Raw genomic sequence first — 25,631 nt, 5'->3', positions numbered from 1 at the left:
GCTTCGTACGAGCATGAAAGACTGGGTTCCTGGCCAACTGTATACTGCTAATGTTGTCACAGAAAATGACAACTTGTCTATCCACTGATAGACCCAAATCTGCAAGGTAGCTTTCTCAACCAAGCTACCTCACATGCTGCCATAGCAGCTCCTCTGTACTCGACCTCTGTACTAGATAGAGCAACCGTAGGCTGCTTCTTGCTGCTCCAAGTCACAGCAGTATTCCCCAAAGAAAACATAAAGCCACTGGTAGATCTTCTGTCTGAGATACTACCAGCCCAATCAACATCTGTGTACCCTGATCTTCGCAGCTTTTCATTCATGGCCTCCATAGCCTTCTTTACACCAGGTGTTCTCATAGCTGGGATCCCAAGCTCCTCATCAAGGCTCATATCTGAGCCACTAGACTCTCCATCAACATGAGAATGCCCTGCAGAAATGTCAGGCATACCAAGGGGCTCAACCACTTTCTCTTTTCCTTTACGTGATGTAGTAATCACATTTGCAGGATTGGTATTATGATGCAGCCTGCCACTCCATGGTCTATCAACAGACCCACTAGATGAGGACTCTCCTGGTCCACTCAAAGACTGTGATTGCTGACCTGCATTCTGTGCAACCACACTTCCACTCACATCAGCCCCAATATCTTCTTTTTCAGCAGCATACCAGCTGCTCATCTCATCAAAGACAACATCCCTGCTTACCCTCAACTCACGTGTAGCAGGGTTATAACACCTGTATCCCTTTTGCTCAAGGGAGTATCCAATAAACACACATTTTTCAGCTTTTGGATCCAGCTTAGTTCTCAGCTCATCTGGCACATGCACATATGGAATGCATCCAAAGACTTTCAGATGAGACAAATCTGGTTTTCTGCCAGTAAACCTCTCCTCTGGAGTTACATCATGTATGGCTGTAGTTGGAGTCCTGTTCATGATGTATACTGCTGTAGAAATAGCCTCAGCCCAATAGCAATGCGGCATATTCTTCTCTTCCATCAATGCTCGTGCAATCTCAGCAATGTGCCTGTTTTTCCGCTCAGCAACTCCATTTTGCTGCGGAGTGTATCTGCATGTGAACTGTCTCCGAATACCATTCTTCTTCAAAAATTCAGAGAACTCATTGGAGAAGTATTCTCCCCCTCCATCTGACCTTAGGCACTTGATATATTTCCCTGTTTGCTTTTCAACCAAAACTCTGAAATTCTGAAAGTGAGTGAACACCTCACTCTTCTCTTTCATGAAATATACCCACACTTTCCTTGTATGGTCATCAATGAAAGTCACATAATACCTGCAGCCTCCCATAGATATGGTCTTCGTAGGACCCCATACATCTGAATGCACAACATCTAGTGCATTTCTGCTCACATATTTGTTACGTGGAAACACATGCTTTGTTTGCTTCCCAAATTGGCATGCTTCACAGATTTTATGCATACCTTCCACTTTAAATTTTGGCAGCCCTGTCACAATTCCTTTTGTCTGCATAGACTTTAATCTCTGCACATTTACATGTCCAATTCTTTTATGCCATATGTCTGTGTCTGCAACAACTCCTGAACCATTTGCAAACATCGCAGCACTCATTTCAGGCATGTCTACATTCAACGTAAACATTCTGCCCACTCTATTGCCTTTTGCAACCAACCTGCACTTGTCTTTAAAATCTTCAACATAACATCCATCAGGGTTAAACCGAACCTGCAAACCCTGCTCAATCATCTGGTCAACGGAAACCAGATTCTTTGTTATGTTCGGTACATGAAGTACATCTGCAAGGTACTTCACTTTGCCATCCTGCATAGACAATGGCACATCTCCAACATGGGCAATTGGATGAGCCGTGTCATCCCCTGTTTCCACAAAACCTAGTCTTTCTGGGTTTTTCATCTCCTTGAACCACTCCCCATGACTCGTCATGTGGTTCGAAGCGCCTGAATCCACATACCATACATTATCTTTTTGTGCTGCATCAACATTTTCAGACATGGCATTCACAACATGCTGCATAACAAACAACCTTTCATTATCCTCATTATTTCTGCTTGAGGATGCATAGTTGTTTTGCTGCACTTTCCCATTTTGCATGTCAGCCTGCTTCTTATAACATTCTGACTGCACATGTCCAGGCTTACCACAATAATAGCATTCACGTGCATCATTATATTGCCTTTGCCAATTTCCACGGCCTCTTGGGCTCCCCTTGCCTCTGAATTTGCCTCTTCCACCTACATGTTGTTGTTGTTGTTGATTCTGGGACTGTTGTTGTTGCTGCTGCTGGCCATAATTCTGATTACCTGTTCGGCCACCTCCTTGACCGCGTCCACGGCCTCCTCTACCTCGTCCTCTTCTTGAACTCGTGTAGAATGCCTGTTGCTCTGAACTGTTTTTGCTTTGTGAAGACTGTTGGTCTTCACCCAAGTTCTTCTCTTCCATAATCAGCATAGACACCAAATCTGTAAAGTTGGGAATGTTTTCCCGAGTCTGAATAGACGTCTTAAATGCCTTGTATTGTGACCCGAGACCACGTAGACAGACCTCCACCTTATCATCATCATCTACTGACACACCAATAGATGCAAGGGATTCCACAATGCCCTTTATCTTCAACGCATAGTCATTCACAGACATGCTCTTTTTCTCCACAGTATGAAGTTCATTCTTCAACTGTATCTTACATGCCTTGGTATTTGTTTCATAAAGCTTTACCAAGGTGTCCCACGCCTCCTTGGGGGACTTGGCATCCTGAATGTGCCCAATCATCGTGTCCTGTATACTAATGGAAAGCCAATACATTACTTTCCTGGCTCCTTGGTTCCAGTCCTTAAACTCTTTCACATCTGCAACAGTCGGATTTATATCCGGTATCTCCGGTGCCTCTTCATGCTCACCTTCTATGTAGTCCCAATAGCCTTTTTCCATCAGGAAATTCGTCAACCTAAACCTCCAAGCATGGAAGTTATTCTTATCCAGCTTCTTAGCCACAATCTGTGTTATGCCATCATTAGACATCTTGCCAAACACACAATTTTACCAGAAACTGCACTCTGGTTTTTTCTGCACAAACTGCTGTATTTTTTGCACAGCGGTACTGTAGTACTCTCAAATGTCACCAACAGTGACTTCAATGTGCATACATACACCCAATGGCAACTGTAGACCTCTTTGCAGCACCCACAGTGTCTGCACAGTCAATCTGTCTTCCTGTAGTTCTTAAAACAGAGTTCTGTAGAGAATCAATGACTTACCCGCAGTGCTCGAAATCGCCTGCTTTCTGAAAAACGGAGGTCCAGACGCGCCCGAAACGCGTTTTCGGCCTAAAAATTGTAGTCCGAAGGACTGAATAGTTGCCCTATAGCTTTACTCCCGCGAAGAAAGCTCCTCAATCAGAGACCGTTTGCCGCTGCCTCCCGTAGAGCTCCCGACAAGGGTGTAGTCACCAACACAAATAGGGAAGAGTAGTTGCAGCTCTTACCCTCGCCGTACCGCTTCCTGTGGTTCTCTTGCTTGCAGCTCAGCCCTTAGCACAAACCAGGCTCTGATACCATGAAAAGATGCAGGGGGGAAGAGAGCTTGAGCTCTTGCAAGCACACACACACACTCACAAAACCCTAATAGAGAACACATAAGGTGAGAGGTTGAAAATCTTCTTCTTCGCTACTCAACACTCAACACACCATATACAAGATAAGAGTACACACAATATGAAAGGTACTAAACCAAATACATACACGGGTTCTCTATAGTGTGAACCCAACTAAATGAGCTGGCGCTATAACTATGCCAGTCTCTAGAATGGCTGTCACATAACTATGCCAGTCTCTAGAATGGCTGTCACATAGCCTGTCATCCCACTGGCCGCATATCACCCAAGATCTCACCAACCATGCCAGTGGTGTAAGTGTGGGGCCTATCCCCCAGGCGGGTCATTAGTGGCCACCGCCTCACTAGATGAGCTCGATATCTCAACAGGATACCATACCCTTCGTCCACTTCCAACCTCTTTCTGTCTTGCCAACGCAATAGCTTTTTTCTCCTCCTCACTAAAATCCTGAGTAAAATATTGAGCATCACAAGATACAAGTGTGCTTGTGTGGTACAAATAATCCTTGAGATTAGTAACAACAATTGCATCTTCATTAAGCGTGCAACTATTGACTTAAATGGATCAAAATTGGTTTCATTTACAAGCACTTACCATCTCTTAGCAACAATCCAACCCTCTTGCTCAATATAGTGAACATAAACAACAAGGCTTACAAGTTAAATCTTTGTAGAGTAGCAAGCTTAAGCTCATCCTTTGCTTCCAGTTCAATAATTTGAGCTTGCACTCTAATGTGTCTAGACTTGATATTTGTGTAAAGCTCTTCTATGCTTTCCATCCAAGATGCCGTACGATGATTTCCTTCCCACACGAAGAACATTTTGTTTGATAGAAAGCTCCATGGTGTGCCAATTATCTCTGATTCAAACTCATCATTAACTAAGCTCCAATTCTTGTCCCAACGTTCTCTTGTGACATCATCAACATCCTTGGAAGACCCATCAGGCATTTTGATAGATAGAATAAAAGACCCTTTTGTCAGAATGTATCCCTCTCTTTCAAATGCTCTTTTCAAAATGGTCAAATCATTCCTGATTTGACGCACAACTCGGTTTATGAGACAATGACACAAGGGAATTCGAGGAGGTGGAATTTCTTTAGTTACTGTAAGAAGCTCTAAAATATCTACACCTGATGGTCTCTCAACACACTCTGGAATGATATCCTCCACATCATCTTTAACTCCTGCTTTACCAGTCAGGAGCCCCATGTGTGAGGAGAGGACATGCGCATTCTCTTTCAGCAACGTAGCTAACTTGGAGTAGAGGACATTGCATTCTCTTTCGGCTCCAACAACAGACCACATATGATCCATAACACAAAAACCCAAGTGCAGAGAATATGAATTTAAAAATGTCAGAGAAAAGAAAGCTCCAAACTAGTTTCGCCAGCGAAACTAGTTTCGTGTGTTCAGAATGCGTTAGGGCCTTAGTGGAGGGCTCTACTATAGCAGACACCAAAGTGCATGTTTGCATTGACGAACATGGCACATTCTGGCTCTCCTGTAGCACAATTGCCTCATATATAAGCGTGTGTTAAAATCTTGCATGTGAGAGACACAGACCACACACCAACACTGGAGTCCAACCAGTCAGGAGCCCCATGTGTGAGGATATTCTCTTTCAACAATGTAGCTAACTTGGAGCGACATTGCATTCTCTTTCGGCTATGACAGCAACAACAGACCACATATGATCCATAACACAAACACCCAAGTGCAGAGAATATGAATTTAACACCCGGAGAAAGCAGGGGTAATGCACGAAGAGGAATGGGGAAGAGGAGAAGAAAGGGAAGGGGAAAACCATGAGAGGTCGGCATGGCAGTAGCAAGCAAGAAGGAAAGCAAGAAGACTACCGTGAGAGGTCGGCGATGGCAGTAGCAAGCAAGAAGGAAAGCAAGAAGGAAAGCAAGAAGACGAGTTAGGGCGAAGTTTCCCATTCGGTGTGGGATTCACGCATCTCCCATTTTCCAAGACAGGGTCGTGCAACAGTTTCGCCAGCGAAACTAGAGTTATGCTCTAATTTGCTATCTTTCAATGCTTCTTGTTAACTTGCAGACTGGCGTCCTCATATAGTTTTGCCAACGAAACTCTAGTTTCTCTCTGCTTCTGGTGAACATGCAAACTCCAGTTTTAAATGGCCTCCGGTGTAGTTTCACCAGTGAACTATTGTTTTGCTACTTCTTGTTACCTCCCACATAGTTTCGCGAAACTATAGTTATGAACTCCAAATGAAATGCCTCCAATAGTGTTTCGCTAGCGAAACCATGATGTCTTTACTTTTTGCTACCACCTTCAATCCATTAACCTTCTTGAGCTCTATTATTTCATTAGATCTAATGATGGCATCATGTCCATGATTTTTCTCTCCCAACTATTCCATCCTTTAGTATGATTGCTTGGGACGTGGCAATGAATGTGGTTATATTATGAGTTTGATCTTCTAGTTGATTTAGTATCAAAGAACAATGATGGCCTCTTTCTATGCTTTTGCACTGCAAGTGCAGAGTTGGTCAGTATAGAGTTTGAAAGGAGACAAGTGCGTGAACTACTGTTGCTCACATGCTTACACACAGAATCTTCAAACTCGGCTACTCACTTGTGCCTCGTTTGCTAGCAATAGATCTCAACACTGGTAATAATGACTAATTTTCCTTTCACTTGAAGGAAGGGAGATTGTGTTCCACAAGTTCCATGGATTTTGCAATTGTGTCCAATGACAATAGGTCAAAGACACTGCAGGTTGCAACAACTAATGGTGTTGCACGCATTAGTAGGGAATACCTTCACTTAGCATTTGGACTTTCACCGAGCTCAATCTCTTTGCATCAACTACTTGATAGCAAGTGTGATGACTTGTCCTTCTAGGTTCCCTTTGTAGGTGAGGAGAACTTGTTTCATCTTGACACTCAGTTTGGAACCACCTTCATTGTTAGAGGTGTAAAGCTTTTGACAAGCATCAGTAAGGAAGTTTCGGATAAAAAACAAGTAGATGAACAATCCGATAAGACCATGAGTTTGGTTCCTCTCTTGAAAAAACTTCCTTCAAAAAGTGCACTCAAAAAAGCTATGGACAATGTAACAACAATACAAGAAGTTGATGCACTTCCACTAAAGTATGATGGCAATATTTTGTTTGAGCTTCCCGCTTCGGACCTCCAGAAAGCAAATATGACAACCATGTTTGGACGGATGATATAACAAGTAATATGATAGGATTTGATGGTTTAGTTAGAATTCAAAGATGTGGTGGGCATCTGCAATGCAAAAACATATTTTGTCCTCACTTGGAGAGAACCAAAGAGGCCAATGAGAAGCATTGGCAAGGGAGACTTTCACAAGTGTGTCCTCAAAGATCATATGTTGGCAAAAATAGTACTCTTAAGTGTTTGCATTGTGGGGCTCGTCCTTTCTACGAGCAAGAGTGCCCATGTAGGCTATTCTTATGTTACCCACACCCCAAGGGTGATACACAATTTAAGAGGTGTGTTATACACTCAGGGTATCATTTGCATGCTGTTGGTGGAGGAAGTTCCAGAGGTGCTGTGAAGGAAGTCAAGGCTAGGTTGACTAAGCTCATATAAAGAGATGGGATGGGAAGACCTAAAGCCTTGCAAAAAACTTTAGCAAAAAAAATAATATTGGATTCCGTCATTCAAGATGATCCGAAAGCCATGAGTGATGCTGAATTGACATCATTAGAGTAGAGAAGATTACTCCGACTTTGGACAAGAGAAGGTATGTGCATACTTGTCCTTTTAATGTGATTAAAAGTACTCAAGTTTGAAAAATAAGTAATGGGATTTTGATGCTACATGTTCTTAACTGTAGGCTCGCACGTTGGAAAAGGGAGGCCCAAATTGAAAGTGGATCCTTTGCAGATGGTTATGATGCTCTTTTACAACTGAAAAGAAAGTGTGTATATGATTATTTTCAGAGCATGGTATTCCCTGGACAACTTGAATTTTCTTCATTTGAAAGATGTCATGTTTTCAAGATGTCTACCAAGGGACATGGTAGTGGTGTTGATCTAGTGAACAAGATGAGGCCAGGTGGAGAGTTAGGATCATGCTGGGTTTGCTTTGATTTTGTCAAACGTATGCATGATTGGAATACAATGGCATGCCATGTTTACAACCCTTTTGTTCAAGAGCTACAAACTATTGCTATTGGGGATTTCAAGCTTGAGGATACAGAAGCCTAGATCCTTTTTTGGGAATTGTTAAATAGAGTCATGGAGAAGGAGGGATTCCTAAAGCCTCAATTTAAAGGGTTTATGGCTGATGAGGCACAAGCAAATTGGCGTGCAATTAAAATGGTATTCAATGGTGATGCCAATAAGGTGCTCAAAGAAAAAGAGAGATCTTGCTTATTCCATTGGGAGCAAAGCTTGGAAAACCATGCTAAGTTTCTTCCATCATTTGATCGTGAGGAGTTCAAGCTAAGGTGTAGACAGTGGAAGAATGCTCCATCTCAAGAAGTTGCAGGCATTGAGTTGAAAAACCTCCGTTCGTGGTTCAAGCATCATGCACATAAGAAGGACATCTCCATTTTAGAAACATGGATTGTGTGGTGGCATGCAAGAGTGGCACATTAGGGAGAATACATTCTCAAGGTAGGTCTATTGTTATTTCATTCACAACTTTATTGTTTTTTGTTTATTGGAAACTAATCTATGCTGTGACATAGGGCATGGAGGGATCTGACCAGTTTTTAGTTCCTAGAGCCAACCTTGCAGAGTCAGTCCATGGAAGTTGGTTGGCATCGAATGATGGAGTGAAATATGTCACACTAAAAAATGCTTGTGAGACGGATATGACGGGTGCTTTGCTACAAACTGCAAGATACACAGAATATCTAAAGGGACTACACTTGGGTTGTGGACCTAGTTTGGAGACGCTATCTCGAAGGCACTCTTATCGGGACATAGGGAGCAACTCATGCAAGTTCATTGATCTCAGTAATGAGGTGGCTAGAAAGGTGGATGCAACTATTAGAGGTCAAGATTGTATGGGTGATTTGAAGACTGTGAGAAGGAAGCGATCAAAATCTCTCTCAGAAGCAGTGTATGCAAATGATTCACATTGTCCAGAATACGAGTATGTAAACTAGCCAAGAAAGAGAAAACAAAATACCACACCAATCTTGAAAACAAATCAATATGCTGAAGAAGAGGTAGTACACAAGACTATGTGGGCTATAAGAAGAACTAATGCAGGTAGTGAGGTGAGGTGTCAAGGATACTTAGAGGACAAAGGAATCAAATGCCACAAATTGATAGATCACAAGGGTAGGACGGGAAAGAGAGGTGCTCCTACACCTAGCTTTTTTGGGAGAATCAACACCAAAGCAGGCATTCAAAGGCAATTGATTTGGTTTTGTGGGGATAACATGGACCACACATGGACACCATCAAATTGCATTGAAGGAAAACCACCTGAGGTGCCGAGGGAGTGGCCTATTGAGAAGGGGACAAGCCTGGATGAGGAAGAAATGAGGTTATTAGTAGCTAGAGGATTTAGATTAAAAAAGCAATGCACTAGGGCCAAATCTGCTGATTTAATAGGTAGACCGAGCACAAGGGATGGCATGGTTGTGGAATGGGTAACTGAGGTGACATGTGAAATGAGAACAAGGATAGCTAAGTCTATTTCCTTGGAATGTGTTGTTCACAATGTTAATATAGTTGTCCCTAGAGAGCATGTGGAGTACCTAGTTTCCACTCCAGGATCACGTAGAAAAGGGAGCAAGTACAATGTTGTGGTTTCAGTGTTTCCTTCATGCACATGTCTGGACTTTATGGGCCATTCTCAAGGGCAAAACAGATATATCCCATGCAAACATTTGTATTACATTTATATGCAATACTTGGGTCTAGATGAGAAGATACACATGTTCATTCACCAATATGGGCATTTATCTCTACTTGTGGTTATATCAAAGGAACTTGCATAGGTGCATACAAATATTGTATGACCACAGTAGCTTGTGTTGACTTTTTGGGTGCATTTTGATAGTCATTTGCTTGACACAATATAGCTATATGTATGTAAACAGTATTTTGTTGCCCACAGCTTCTTTAAGAGTTGTATATGAACAATGTATTACTCACCACACTATAGGTTTTGGTGACCTTTTGGTGTGTTTGAATGGTCCTTTTATAGAAATCTATCCATGTCTCTCAATTCAATCTTCCTGAGATTCTAGACCATTTGACTATAAATTGTTTGGAAGAAATATTATTTTTACTTTATTTTTTTGCACATGATGTTTATTGAAAAAATATATATATTAAAGGTATCAAATTAGACTTGACTAAAGGTCCACTACTCAGATCGCTCGTACGTTTTTGCTCGGAAAACGCTCGTACGTTTTTGCTCGGAAAATGCTCGTCCCCACTTTTGTAAAGTACTGGAAGACTGGTCTTTAGGGCTAGTCGTGGAGTTTTGTGCCTATTGGCTGCCTCTGGAGTAGGTCTACTGCTGCTTGGGGTATAATGTGAAAAGATGCAGGGGGGAAGAGAGCTTGAGCTCTTGCAAGCACACACACACACTCACAAAACCCTAATAGAGAACACACAAGGTGAGAGGCTGAAAATCTTCTTCTTCTCTACTCAACACTCAACACACCATATACAAGAATAAGAGTACACACAATATGAAAAGGTACTCAACCAAATACATACACGGGTTCTCTATAGTGTGAACCCAACTAAATGATCTGGCGCTATAACTATGCCAGTCTCTAGAATGGCTGTCACAAAGCCTGTCATCCCACTGGCCGCATATCTCCCAAGATCTCACCAACCATGCCAGTGGTGTAAGTGTGGGGCCTATCCCCCAGGCGGGTCATCAGTGGCCACCGCCTCACTAGACGAGCTCGATATCTCAACACTCCCCCTCGAGCTCAACTCCATCTCATGTACACCAAGTGAAGCCCTGAATCTGCGGAGCTTCTCTGTACCCAATGCTTTGGTGAAGATGTCAGCTACCTGATCCTCTGTGCTGACATAAACCAGGTCAAGGTCTCCTGCCAAGACCTTCTCTCTGACGAAGTGGTAGTGGACCTCTATGTGCTTCGTACGAGCATGAAATACTGGGTTCCTGGCCAACTGTATACTGCTAATGTTGTCACAGAAAATGACAACTTGTCTATCCACTGATAGACCCAAATCTGCAAGTAGCTTCCTCAACCAAGCTACCTCACATGTTGCCATAGCAGCTCCTCTGTACTCGGCCTCTGTACTGGATAGAGCAACCGTAGGCTGCTTCTTGCTGCTCCAAGTCACAGCAGCACTCCCCAAAGAAAACATGAATCCACTCGTAGATCTTCTATCTGAGATACTACCAGCCCAATCAGCATCTGTGTACCCATGTACACATATCTCTGTCCCAGTCTCATAGAATAGTCCACAATGCAAAGTAGACTTCACATACCTCAGTATGCGTCTCACTGCATCCAAATGCGGTTTCCGTGGAACCTGCATAAACTGACTCACCAACCCAACAGCATAGCTCAAATCTGGTTTGGTGATCATCATATAGATCAAGCTTCCTACTATGCGCCTGTACATAGTAGGATCCTCCAAGATCTCTCCTGAATCTGCACTCAACTTGCCATTCTGATCCAATGGCACAGAAATAGGCTTATAGCCTATCATACCATACTTGGACAACATGTCCAAGCCATACTGTCTCTGCAGTAATCCAATACCATGTGGTGACCTCGTAATGATCAAGTCATCTACATAGATGACAACAAGCACAACTCCTCTATCACCATGTCTCACATACAATGAGAAATCTGCATTGGCTACATGAAAGCCAATAGTGACAAGATATTTAGAAATCTTGTCAGACCATGCTCTTGGTGCTTGCTTTAAGCCATACAAGGCTTTCTTCAACCTGCAAACATGCTCGGGGTGACCCACATCCTCATAACCAGGTGGCTGCAACATATACACCTCTTCTTGCAAATCCCCATGCAAGAATGCATTCTTTACATCCATCTGATGTAAAGACCATTGCTTTGACGCAGCCACTGCTATCACAACTCTCACCGTTGCCATCTTGGCAACTGGGCTGAAAGTTTCCTCATAATCAATCCCATATGTCTGTGCATATCCTTTGGCTACCAATCTAGCCTTGTACCTATTTATGCTTCCATCACTGTTATGTTTAACTTTGTACACCCACTTGCATCCAATGGCTTTCTTGCCTTCAGGCAATTGCACTAAATCCCAAGTCTCATTTCCATATAGTGCATCCATCTCCTCATCCATAGCTTTCTCCCAACACACATTTCCAACAACCTCATCAATGCATGTGGGCTCTACAACCTGCACAACCTTTGCCATATATGCATAGTGATGTGCCACATAACCATCATAGGTAAATCTCTGCACAGGATTTCTCACTCTCCCAGATCTTCGCAGCTTCTCATTCATGGCTTCCATAGCCTTCTTTACACCAGGTGTTCTCATAGCTGGGATCCCAAGCTCTTCATCAAGGCTCATATCTGAGCCACTAGACTCTCCATCAACATGAGAATGCCCTACAGAAATGTCAGGCATACCAAGGGGCTCAACCACTTTCTCTTTTCCTTTACGCGATGTAGTAATCACATTTGCAGGACTGGTATTATGATGCAGCCTGCCACTCCATGGTCTATCAACAGACCCACTAGATGAGGACTCTCCTGGTCCACTCAAAGACTGTGATTGCTGACCTGCATTCTGTGCAACCACACTTCCACTCACATCAGCCCCAACAGCTTCTTTTTCAGCAGCATACCAGCTGCTCATCTCATCAAAGACAACATCCCTGCTTACCCTCAACTCACGTGTAGCAAGGTTATAACACCTGTATCCCTTTTGCTCAAGGAAATATCCAATAAACACACATTTTTCAGCTTTCGGATCCAGCTTAGTTCTCAGCTCATCTGGCACATGCACATATGCAATGCATCCAAAGACTTTCAGATGAGACAAATCTGGTTTTCTGCCAGTAAACCTCTCCTCTGGAGTTACATCATGTATGGCTGTAGTTGGAGTCCTGTTCATGATGTATACTGCTGTAGAAACAGCCTCAGCCCAATAGCAATCCGACATATTCTTCTCTTCCATCAATGTTCGCGCAATCTCAGCAATGTGCCTGTTTTTCCGCTCAGCAACCCCATTTTGCTGCGGAGTGTATCTGCATGTAAACTGTCTCCGAATACCATTCTTCTTCAAAAATTCAGAGAACTCATTGGAGAAGTACTCTCCCCCTCCATCTGACCTTAGGCACTTTACATATTTCCCTGTTTGCTTTTCCACCAAAACTCTGAAATTCTGAAAGTGAGTAAACACCTCACTCTTCTCCTTCATAAAATATACCCACATTTTCCTTGTGTGGTCATCAATGAAAGTCACATAATACCTGCAGCCTCCCATAGATATGGTCTTCGTAGGACCCCATACATCTGAATGTACAACATCTAGTGCATTTCTGCTCACATATCTGTTACGTGGAAACACATGCTTTGTTTGCTTCCCAAATTGGCATGCTTCATATATTTTCTACATACCTTCCACTTTAAATTTTGGCAACCCTGTCACAATTCCTTTTGTCTGCATAGACTTCAATCTCTGCACATTCACATGTCCAATTCTTTTATGCCATATGTCTGTGTCTGCAACAACTCCTGAACCATTTGCAAACATCGCAGCACTCATTTCAGGCATGTCTACATTCAACGTAAACATTCTGCCCACTCTGTTGCCTTTTGCAACCAACTTGCACTTGTCTTTGAAATCTTCAACATAACACCCATCAACCTGCAAACCCTGCTCAATCATTTGGCCAACTGAAACCAAATTCTTTGTTATGTTCGGTACATGAAGTACATCTGCAAGGTACTTCACTTTGCCATCCTGCATAGACAATGGCACATCTCCAACGTGGGCAATTGGATGAGCAGTGTCATCCCCTGTTTCCACAAAACCTAGTCTTTCTGGGTTTTTCATCTCCTTGAACCACTCCCCATGACTCGTCATGTGGTTCGAAGCGCCTGAATCCACATACCATACATTATCTTTTTGTGCTGCATCAACATTTTCAGACATGGCATTCACAACATGCTGCATAACAAACAACCTTTCATTATCCTCATTATTTCTGCTTGAGGATGCATAGTTGTTTTGCTGCACTTTCCCATTTTGCATGTCAGCTTGCTTCTTATAACATTCTGACTGCACATGTCCAGGCTTACCACAATAATAGCATTCACGTGCATCATTATATTGCCTTTGCCAATTTCCACGGCCTCTTTGACTCCCCCTGCCTCTGAATTTGCCTCTTCCACCTGCGTGTTGTTGTTGTTGTTGATTCTGGGACTGTTGTTGCTACAGCTGCTGCTGCTGGCCATAATTCTGATTACCTGTTCGGCCACCTCCTTGACCGCGTCCACGGCCTCCTCTACCTCGTCCTCTTCCTGAACTCATGTAGAAGGCCTGTTGCTTTGAACTGTTTTTGCTTTGTGAAGACTGTTGGTCTTCACCCAAGCTCTTCTCTTCGATAATCAGCATAGACACCAAATCTGTAAAGTTGGGAATGTTTTCCCGAGTCTGAATAGACGTCTTAAACGCCTTGTATTGTGGCCCAAGACCACGTAGACAGACTTCCACCTTGTCATCATCATCCACTGACACACCAATAGATGCAAGGGATTCCACAATGCCCTTTATCTTCAGTGCTTTGCATAGTCATTCACAGACATGCTCTTTTTCTCCACAGTATGAAGTTCATTCTTCAACTGTATCTTACGTGCCTTGGTATTTGTTTCATAAAGCTTTACCAAGGTGTCCCACGCCTCCTTGGGGGACTTGGCATCCTGAATGTGCCCAATCATGGTGTCCTGTATACTAATGGATAGCCAATACATAACCTTCCTGGCTCCTTGGTTCCAGTCTTTAAACTCTTTCACATCTGCAGCAGTCGGATTTATATCTGGTATCTCCGGTGCCTTTTCATGCTCACCTTCTATGTAGTCCCAATAACCTTTTCCCATCAGGAAATTCGTCAACCTGAACCTCCAAGCATGGAAGTTATTCTTGTCAAGCTTCTCAGCCACAATCTGAGTTATCCCATCATTTGACATCTTGCCAAACACACAATTTTACCAGAAACTGCACTCTGGTTTTTCTGCACAAACTGCTGTATTTTCTGCACAACGGTACTGTAGTACTCTCAAATGTCACAACCAGTGACCTCAATGTGCATACATACACCCAATGGCAACTGTAGACCTCTTTGCAGCACCCACAGTGTCTGCACAGTCAATCTGTCTTCCTGCAGGTCTTAAAACAGAGTTCTGCAGAGAATCAATGACTTACCCGTAGTGCTCGGAATCGCCTGCTTTCTGAAAAACGGAGGTCCACACGCGCCCGAAACGCGTGTTCGGCCCGAAAATCATAGTCCAAAGGACTGTATAGTTGCCCTATAGCTTTACTCCCACGAAGAAAGCTCCTCAATCAGAGACCGTTGCCGGTGCCTCCCGTAGAGCTCCCGACAAGGGTGTAGTCACCAACACAAATAGGGAAGAGTAGTTGCAGCTCTTACCCCGTACCGCTTCCTGTGGTTCTCTTGCTTGCAGCTCAGCCCTTAGCACGAACCAGGCTCTGATGCCATGAAAAGATGCAGGGGGGAAGAGAGCTTGAGCTCTTGCAAGCACACACACACACTCACAAAACCCTAATAGAGAACACACAAGGTGAGAGGCTGAAAATCTTCTTCTTCTCTACTCAACACTCAACACACCATATACAAGAATAAGAGTACACACAATATGAAAAGGTACTCAACCAAATACATACACGGGTTCTCTATAGTGTGAACCCAACTAAATGAGCTGGCACTATAACTATGCCAGTCTCTAGAATGGCTGTCACAGAGCCTGTCATCCCAGTGGCCGCATATCTCCCAAGATCTCACCAACCATGCCAGTGGTGTAAGTGTGGGGCCTATCCCCCAGGAGGGTCATCAGTGGCCACTGCCTCACTAGACGAGCTCGATATCTCAACATAATGGACCCCCAGAGCCCCTTGTCATTTCTATCTTGAATCGTTCGGGGATCTTGTGTATATATAGTAGAGTTACACGCCTCTCTCCATTGCTGTTTTTTGTGCACTTGCTCTTGTGTTTCCAGATTTTGTCATCATCTTTGCTCTGCGTATTCTGACAAGTACATGTTCTTCTACCTGTAATTTTCTGGCCGCTTTGACAGCTCTGCTTGCATCTCTATGGGATGGTCTTAGACAAATGCAATAGAAATTATTCTTTCTCTTACACACTGTGAATTTTTGATAGATGGTCTGGGTTGTGGCGGCTCAATGAAAGAGAGAAACTCTATAATTGTGCCAAACACTGGTCGAGGGACCATAATTGGGGAGGGTGCCATATGGACCATTGGTTCTTTCCCTATGTCCTCTTGACTAGATCTCGATTTGGTCTCTCGAGGGCTAGGCTTAATTGGGGTCTTCTTCATCCTAGCCATGTTCTTCTTTTCTGAGTCCATATCAACCAAAACTTCATTTTTTGTAGTTTCAAAAGCATGTATGACTCCTCTAATCTTCGAGGACATCCTCTTGTGTAGTTTCCATGGGGAGTGGTGTACAGATATGGATTAAAATTTTGGTGAAGAGGTATGGATTGACCACTTTGCTCTAATGCTAGGGAAAATAGGTATAAAGTTTCTTGTGTACGTAGTATGCCCAATCATCTTGCAAACTTATTGGAAGTTTTTGTAGGTCTATTTTGTTGTACCTATCCATCGACTTTATCTCCATAATCATGGGCATTACTTGTCTAGTCAGCTCAGCTACTTTATTCCTAATATTTGTATATTCCACTCTATTTTTGTTGAAGGTCTTCTCTTTCAACATTGTATCAAATGGTAGGTCTTTCTTTTTTACTCGATGAATGTGGCTAGATGAGGGTAACTGCATAGCTTCTCGGATATTGCTTGTTCAGTCATCTCATCTACTTTATTTCTAATATTTGTATATTCCACTATATTTTTGTTGAAGATCTTCTCTTTCAACATGGTATCGAATGGTAGGTCTTTCTTTTTGACTCGATGAATGTGGTTGGATGAGGATAACTGCATAGCTTCTCGGATCTCATACTTACAGATCATTACCCTTCTTGTTCTTCCTTAAAGCATGGTAACTTCCCCATCTTCGTTCTTCTATCATAGGACTTAATGAACGCAGTGCTACAAATAGCGACATTGATGATCTTTGATGATCATCAATGTCGTTCTTGTTCTTCCTTAAAGCATGGTAACTTCCCCATCTTCGTTCTTCTATCATAGGACTTAATGAACGCAGTGCTACAAATAGCGACATTGATGATCACTGCAGAGACAGGAGCATTGATGATCTTTAGTAGTTGTTCATTGATGTATTGGTCTATGTGAATAGCTTATAGTTTCGCCTTTACCTCTAGTGTTTCTACTGGAAAAATATTTTTCCTTTCTTAGACCACCTCTCGGTTGATGATAGTCCCAGGCACATCTAATAAGTATGGCCTAAGATGAGTGAGGTTCAGTGTGTGAGACACCTTATTTTTTCCTTTCTTCTTGGTAGGGTTAGGATTGGTCCTTGTCAAAGCCTCCGGATATTAAGATGCATAGTCAAAATCTTTAGTTCCTTTAGCAAGGGCCATCCTTTAACATCAAACATTAATTACGTCCTCCTCTAGTATTGGCTTTTAGGGAATCCTCTTAGCCTATATACCATTTTTTTCTTCCTCTTTCTCCCCTCCCTCTCCATTTTTGTTAGTATGTTAGTGCTACTTACTTTTGTGAACTTAGGGATTCTTTGAATTGGGTTTGGTTAGGCATGACACCAATCTTATTTTTCACAACCGGTGAATATCAAAGAGTGAACATGGATGGTAGCTATTATTAGTAAAATGTTGTTTGTATGATTCATGATGGGTGTAAAGTAGATATTAAACACTTTTGAACCATTGAGGAAGCTTGAAGTGGAATAAAAAAACCAATCTGGTTTTTCAAAGCCATGAATATTAAGAGATATTTAGGATAAAAAGATATGAGCGTTAGTCATTGAAAATGCCTAATGGTGATTTAGTTAGCTTTAAGAACATGGAATTAGTATAAATCATGTCAATTAAGCATAATTTTTCTAGCATGAAAATCCATGGTGGTTTTTCATGACTGTTAATATCAGAGATATTCACACCAAAAAAGGGTCTATTTCCTTTACATAAGTAATGCATGCTAGTAACAATGGTCTGTTATTGAAAGGATGAAGCTAAAAATAAAGTTAGTACTTTAGGGGCATGAAAAACCAAACTAGTTTTTCATGCATGAAGTTTAGGACAAATTCACGACTAAAAAAAGTCAATTTTATGATGAGGCGATGTTAGTAAGAATGTTAATGCTATCAAAAAACTGGTTAATGGTTTTTCATGGACATATTTATGCTTTGGGGGGTGCTAATGGTTGATTTATGTAATTTCTCCTCTTTCTTGAGATAGTGGTGTTGGTGTGAAAAGCCAATATGGTTTTTCACAGGCATGAAGTTTAAGAGAAATTGACAGCTACGGAAAGCCAGTTTTAAGGTAAGAGGTGATGATAGCAAGAATGTTAGTGGTGTCAAAAAGATTTTTTGTTGGTTTCTAGCTGGGTCAATTAGTGTGAAACTCCAGTCATGCTTTTTCACGAGCATGAATACTAGAGATATTTACATTGAAATTTAAATTGAAATTACCAAATTTATGCTCTTTGGGGTGCTAATTGTTGATTTATGTCATTTTCCCTCTTTTTCTTGGGATGGTGGTGTTGGCTAGTCTGTTTTTTACATGGGCATGGAAAACCAAACTGTCAAGATAAGGAGATCAATTTCTACCTTGGTGTGAACAAGGATCTTTGGTGTAGGTGTCAAGCAACAGAGAAGCAATGGAAAGTAGCCAACAATGAAATGATGGAACATTGTATAAGAGAAAGGAGAAATATAAAGAGGAGGACAAGTAGGTTTAAATTTAAACAATGATTGCCAAGTATGAGTGGTGAAGTTGTAAATTGAGTTAGGAGACATGTGACAACTTGTTAGTGGGTCAGGTTTTTCACGTGTGACAAATATTTTTCACAGTCCTAGAAATCTAGGTTTTTCATGGTCAATTTTGTTTTTTTGAATTAATGCAGAGCCTTCCCACAACCTCTGGAATCCTCTTTTCACCTCATATCATTATTTTGAATTGATGTAGAGCTTCCCCACACCTCTAGAATCCTCTTTTCACCTCATATCATTATTTGATGCACTTTTTTTGACGTGAAAAATTGAGGAAAAACTCAAGTTTGTGAGTAACTATTGGGTTTTCACATAAAAAATATTCTAATTTTTTTCAATCTGAGCTAAGAGTATGAATTTCCATGTCACACTGCAACATCTTGTATGGTTTTGTTACCTTTAAACTATATTTTTAGGCGTGAAAAACTCAAGCTACTTGTGGTCGTATCTCTTGTTGAAATATATAATGTACAAGGGTTAAGGATGAAAGGAAGAGGTAATGGAGGTGTGAACACACTCAAATAAAGTGGGCATGTGGGTGGAAAAGGGATCTAGGGTTGGCCCAACCCTAGCCCATGGTGGACCCTATATAAAGGGTAGGAGGCCTCACTTTTTGTAACACATGAAGGAGAAGGGTAAGCCAACTTTGGGGTAGCTAAAATGGAAGGTAATATAGAATCTTTCTATACATATTTTGTTCTTGCTCTCTCTCATATATGTTGCTCTTTCTTGGCATCAATTATTTCTTCTGTTGTGCATACTCCCCATAATTTTGATATGGTATCAGAGCCTTGCAAACACCAAGTTTCCCTTCAAGCCCCTTTTCTCTCTCTCTCTCTCTCTCACTATCATAAGCCATTCACATCCTCATCAAGAAGGATGGTGGCAAAAGAAAGTGAGAAGTTTTTTTAAAAAAAGGCATCTAGAAGGAAGGCAATAAAAGAGCTTCATCAAAAAGAAGATTCCATCATCAAACTTAAGATCTTCAGCAAGTGAAGGAAGACAACAAATTGAGAAAGTGGGAAGAGAAGAACGAAAAAAAATGAAAGCAAAATTGGTAATATTTCTAGTTTTTTTCCATCAATCTGGTTCCGTCCACCATCGATTTCCTGCTATCGTCCATGACAGTTTGTCCAATTCCTTGTGCGCATGCTGCTTTATATAGTGGCTATGCAAGAGCTTTGATAGCTTTGCTATCATACAAGCCTCACACTTAGCTACAACACAAGGTACGCAAAGTAACAAAATGCAAGCAGTAGCACTTCAACATCACCCGAGTGCATCATAGGCGAAGCAAAATGTAGTGCATTTTTTTCACTAAGAAAAAAAATACCATTATCTAAGGTTAAAAAACCTTTTTCTTTTTTTCACATCAAAGTTTTTTTTATAAAGAGGATACTTCAAAGGGATTTCAGGCCTTTCTCTCAAAGTTTTTTTTTTTAAAGACGAGATCCCTCATTTCTTGCAAGCATGAGGTAAGCATGAGGGAGAAATTATTTTTTAAAGACGAGATCCCTCATTTCTTGCAAGCATGAGGTAAGCGGAGGGAGAAATTATTTTTACCATTCTCACTTGGGAAGTGCAAATGCACAATTTCTGAAACCAAGAAAATAAACGCATCAAGCACGAAATTCAATCCTAAATGTTTTTTGATGAACTCATGTGCATGGAAATCGTCTACCGTATTGCAATGGAGTTAGACTCTGCCCTTGTGTTGATAACAAGTTGTAAGACCTCTCCTAAATCAATGTTCACATTGGTGTTTTTATTTTTGCAGCATAATGAAGTAGAAAGGTTGAAACAAAAAGCATATTGAGAAGCAAATGCAAAAGCCATGTGTTGGTCTATGTGTTGGTCTATGTGGTAGCTGGACTAAGGAAGCTAGCATGATTGGAAGGAGACATGTACGCATGAAGTGTGTATACCACGAGAAAGGATTGGAGAAACATGAAGATGCAACTAATGAAGCCAATGTAATGAAGAATGCAACTAATGAAGTGTGTATACCACGAAAAAGGATTGGAGAAACACAAAGATGCAACTAATGAAGCCAATGTAATGAAGAATGGTACATCCAAATCCCACTTGAAGATTGTCTTTTGCAAGAAGATGGTTTCATCAAAGTGAAAGAGCAACAATAGTGGTGCACAAAGCCAATGTAATGAAGAATGGTACATCCGAATCCCACTTGAAGATTGTCTTTTGCAAGAAGATGGTTTCATCAAAGCGAAAGAGCAACAAGAGTGGTGCACAAAGCCACTGTGGAAGAGATGGTACCAAAGATGTTGCTAAGGTTGATAAAAAATCCCTGTCCCCACCCGAATTCAGGGATGCTAGCAGCGAAAGTAGCACTTCTTGCGCAGAGCAGGGTCCCTCGCTCGGGACCTCGCCCATGAATATCTAGACAAGAGACTAATCCCTCGGTTCTTCCAAAACCAAACCTAAAAAAACTTCCCTCGCTCGAAAAGCACGGGCGATTCCTCCAGGATAATTTTACTCTAATGTAGTCAAAAGCCTTAATTAACTGAACTGATCTGACTAAACCCGTAAGTCCCATAGTCAGATCAAGGAAAAGATTACACTTGGATCATAGAGACCAATGCTTTTTTTCTCATTGAGAGGCACAGCCGTTGATTCTTTTCCTTAGAATAATCTTTATCCCCGGGATTTACTTCATCTATCATACCATAACAGAATTGAGTCTCATTTTAGGGATTCATCAGTCCAACCTAACCCCATCCAGTCCCGTGGGTACTGCCCAACCACTGTAGTGATGGGATCCATTTAAGAATTTGGTTAGGTTTTATCCTGGGTACCAGGGAAAAGAGTTCCCAGGCCCCCTAGTCGGATATTCATGCAAACTTAAAACTAGTCACACCACTTACACACCCAATATAAAATTACCTTTTTCATAGAATATGCTATCTTTAAAACAATCATTTAATGAAACCATAGTGTCACTGATCATAATTTCCAATCATTCCTTCATCGATGTACCTATGGCAGGCATCATTGGCAACGAGAACGCTCACCACCTGTCCACTCAGGGACCTTTTCGATGGTTCCTAGCTCATAGTACGCGGTAATACATTCACATATCAAAATGGAATCTTCGTTGAAGATCGGCAAGATCAACCAATGGATCCATATAAAAGAGCCATCATCCGTTGAGGACCAGCAAGGTCAATCAACCAGATCCATGCCCTAATTTAGAAAACAACTCTTACTCCTTGTTCCAATATCTTCCACGATGCACGTGTGGGTATCTTCGGCGACCCAGAGCCTGAGCACCGTATGGTCAACACCCTCTAGGATCCTTCGCAGATCACCTAGCGCTTCACTCATAGGATGCTTCCTTGTTTCCTCATCCACCTTACTGGAAGTTCACCATTTAAATCGAACCAAGGCTGTGGTCAAGACCTCGGCCAACCTTGCTATACGCGATATGTCCTCCGTTGACTCTCCGTCAATTGTTGCAACTTTATCAGTTAGGTCTCCACGATCTCATTCACAAGATGGTCAAAATGCTTCCTGAGCATTCTTGACATAAAACAATCATTCAAAAACATGTCATAAATATAATTTCTATAACGAACTCTCGTCTTTCCATATTGTTCCACATCAATCCACATTATTTAATTCCACAACCATTTCATAAGTATTCCTATTCTCATCCAATCACATTATTTTCATCTCATGACATCTTTCCTCAATTTATCCTCATCAGATCTCATCCACTCACATCTACCCATATCCACATCTCATCACATCACATTCATTCACATCTCATCCATTCAGACCACATCACATCTCATTCATTTTACCTTACATCTCATTCATTCACATCTATCTCGATTCACATCCCATCACATCACATTCATTCATATCCATCACATTCATTTTCATCACCATTATATCACATCACTTCTATCCACATCATATCTCATTCATACACATCTCATCTCATTCATCCACATCCATCCAATCATTCACATGTACGACTACTCACATCTATCCATACATTCATATCTATCACTTCACATCCACATATATTCATGTCACATCACATCTCTTTACATCACATCACATTCTTTCACATACACATCTATATCCATTCTTTCACATACATCCACATCCATTCTTTCACATACTCCTCCACATCCATTCTTCACATACACATTCACATCCATTCTTCATTTACACACTCACATACATTCTTTCACATAATCATTCACATCCATTCTTCACATACACATCCATATCCATTCTTCACATACAAATTCACATCCATTATAATCACATACATTCACTCACATCCTAGATCATTCATTTACATCCTGATTCACATGACAGATTCACATCTCATCCATTCCTTCATATTTATCTAATTCACTTCATATCTCATCACATCTATTCACCTCACATCTCATCACCTCTATTCACATCACATCCATCCATCCATTCATTCACATATATCTGATTCACGTCACATCTCATCACATCTATTCACCTCACATTCTCATCACCTCTATTCACATCACATCCATCCATTCATTCACATCTATCTGATTCACATCACATCTCATCACATCTATTCACCTCGCATCTCATAACCTCTATTCATATCACATCCATCCATCCATTCATTCACATCCATCTATTTACTCACTGATTCACATCACATCTATTTACTCACATCTCATCACCTCTATTTACATCATATTCATTCATCCATTCATTCACATCTCTCTGATTCACATCACATCTATTCACATTACATCTCATCACCTCTATTCACATCACATCCATCCATTCATTCATTCACATTACATCCATCCATCCATTCATTCACATCTATCTGATTCACATCACATCTCATCACATCTATTCACCTCACATTCTCATCACCTTTATTCACATCACATCCATCCATCCATTCATTCACATCTATCTGATTCACATCACATCTCATCACCTTTATTCACATCACATCCATCCATCCATTCATTACCTCACATCTCATCACCTCTATTCACATCACATCCATCCATCCATTCATTCGCATCCACCTGATTCACATTACATCTCATCACATCTATTTACCTCACACCTTATCACCTCTATTCACATCACATCCATCCATCCATTCATTCACATCCATTCATTCACATCTATCTGATTCACATCACATCTATTCATAGAATTTAAACATAGATTTTAAGAGAATTCTAATTTTGATATAAAAATTCTTTATGCATAAAAATCAACTTTAATGAGAATAACACTTTTGAAATAAAAATAATTCCTTTATGCATCTTTCTATGCATAAAAATCAAATTTAATGAGAATAACACTTTTGAAATAAAAATAATTCCTTTATGCATCTTTCTATGCATGAAAATCAAATTTAATGAGAATAACACTTTTGAAAAAAAAAATTTCTTTATGCATCTTTTTATGCATAAAAATCAAATTTAATGAGAATAACACTTTTGAAATAAAAATAATTTGTTTATGCATCTTTCTATGCATAAAAATCAAATTTAATGAGAAGAACACTTTTGAAATAAAAATAATTCCTTTATGCATCTTTCTATGCATAAAAATCCAATTTAATGAGAATAACACTTTTCAATTCACAATAATTCCTTTATACATCTTTCTATGTATAAAAATCAAATTTAATGAGAATAACACTTTTGAAATAAAAATAATTCCTTTATGCATAAAAATCAATTTTAATAATTAATATGAGTGATATCCATGTATATTCATAGGTGAATATATACATGGAGTAATTAGAATATTTCTTTTATAATGCACAAACAGTGGGAATTACTCTTTTGGTGGCATAACATAAAAATAAACTTTCTTTTCCATAAAATTTTGGAAAATTTTGCCATAACCTCCTTTGTATAGCTGACCATTTCTCATTTTTATCATTCTATTTTCAACTTAAATTAACCCAATCTAGATGTATAGAACTCTAATCTACATAATTTTTAGAATTAAAGAGAATAAACAATAAGAAAAGTTTGATTAATCTTTTTGTTAATCTTTCTAGGATTAAGAAAGACTGGAATGTAAAGAAGAGAAGGGGGTGGCCTTTTCATCAAGGCATAGCATTAGAATTTAATTCAATCAACAAAGAAACATGAAAATCAAGAAAATCATAGATTTAAAAATTAAACAAGTTAGAAAAATTAGCTTACATGGACTTGTAAGCTTTCCTTTGCCTTGAGGGATTGAGGGTTCTACTCTTGTTTGAAGAAGCAAGAGTGGCCACCAATTCTCTTTGGAGAGGATTAGGCCAAAAACAATTGAATTATCAAAAAATTCAATGTAAATGGCTCAGGGCGGCGGGAGTAGACTAACAATGCATAACAACCATTAAACTTATACAAAGGGTGAGGCTTCTATTTATAGGAAAAAGTGAGCCTCTAACCAAGCAAACTGATTCTAGAATTTTCTAGATTAGTTTGGTCAATTTTTGACCATTTTGGGTCACTTTAGCTTACTTTTTGTGGATCTAGTTGAAACAGAAAAGAGAGGAAAGATGAAAATATCTCATTATTTTTTAGTTTAAAACTCCTCCACACGTGAAATGGGTGCCTCCTTCATGAGGGGAGATCCCCACACTAAGGTGTCAAAAATGCATCATTTTCTCTAAATATCTTTTAATTTTTAACTAATAAACCTTGTACTCAGTCAACTCTTCATCTAATGTGAGCATTTACTCATGTTTGGGGGTTTTTCTTTTATTGTTCAATTTATCTCCTCCATATATTTGGATTAATCTTATTGGTCCATAGGAACCTTAATTGGACTATAATCCAAAAATTTCTGAAAATCTAGACCCTTAGGCTAAGGTCCTTTTTACCTATTTTCAATTAATTCTAATTGCACATTGGAAAGTTCTTTTTGAATTTCTATTTCAGGAAAAAT

This window comes from Cibotium barometz, chromosome 6 (assembly GCF_041138505.1).
Source record: "Cibotium barometz isolate CiBa-2024 chromosome 6, ASM4113850v1, whole genome shotgun sequence".
NCBI lineage: Eukaryota > Viridiplantae > Streptophyta > Polypodiopsida > Cyatheales > Cibotiaceae > Cibotium > Cibotium barometz.
This window is presented reverse-complemented; position numbering follows the sequence as displayed.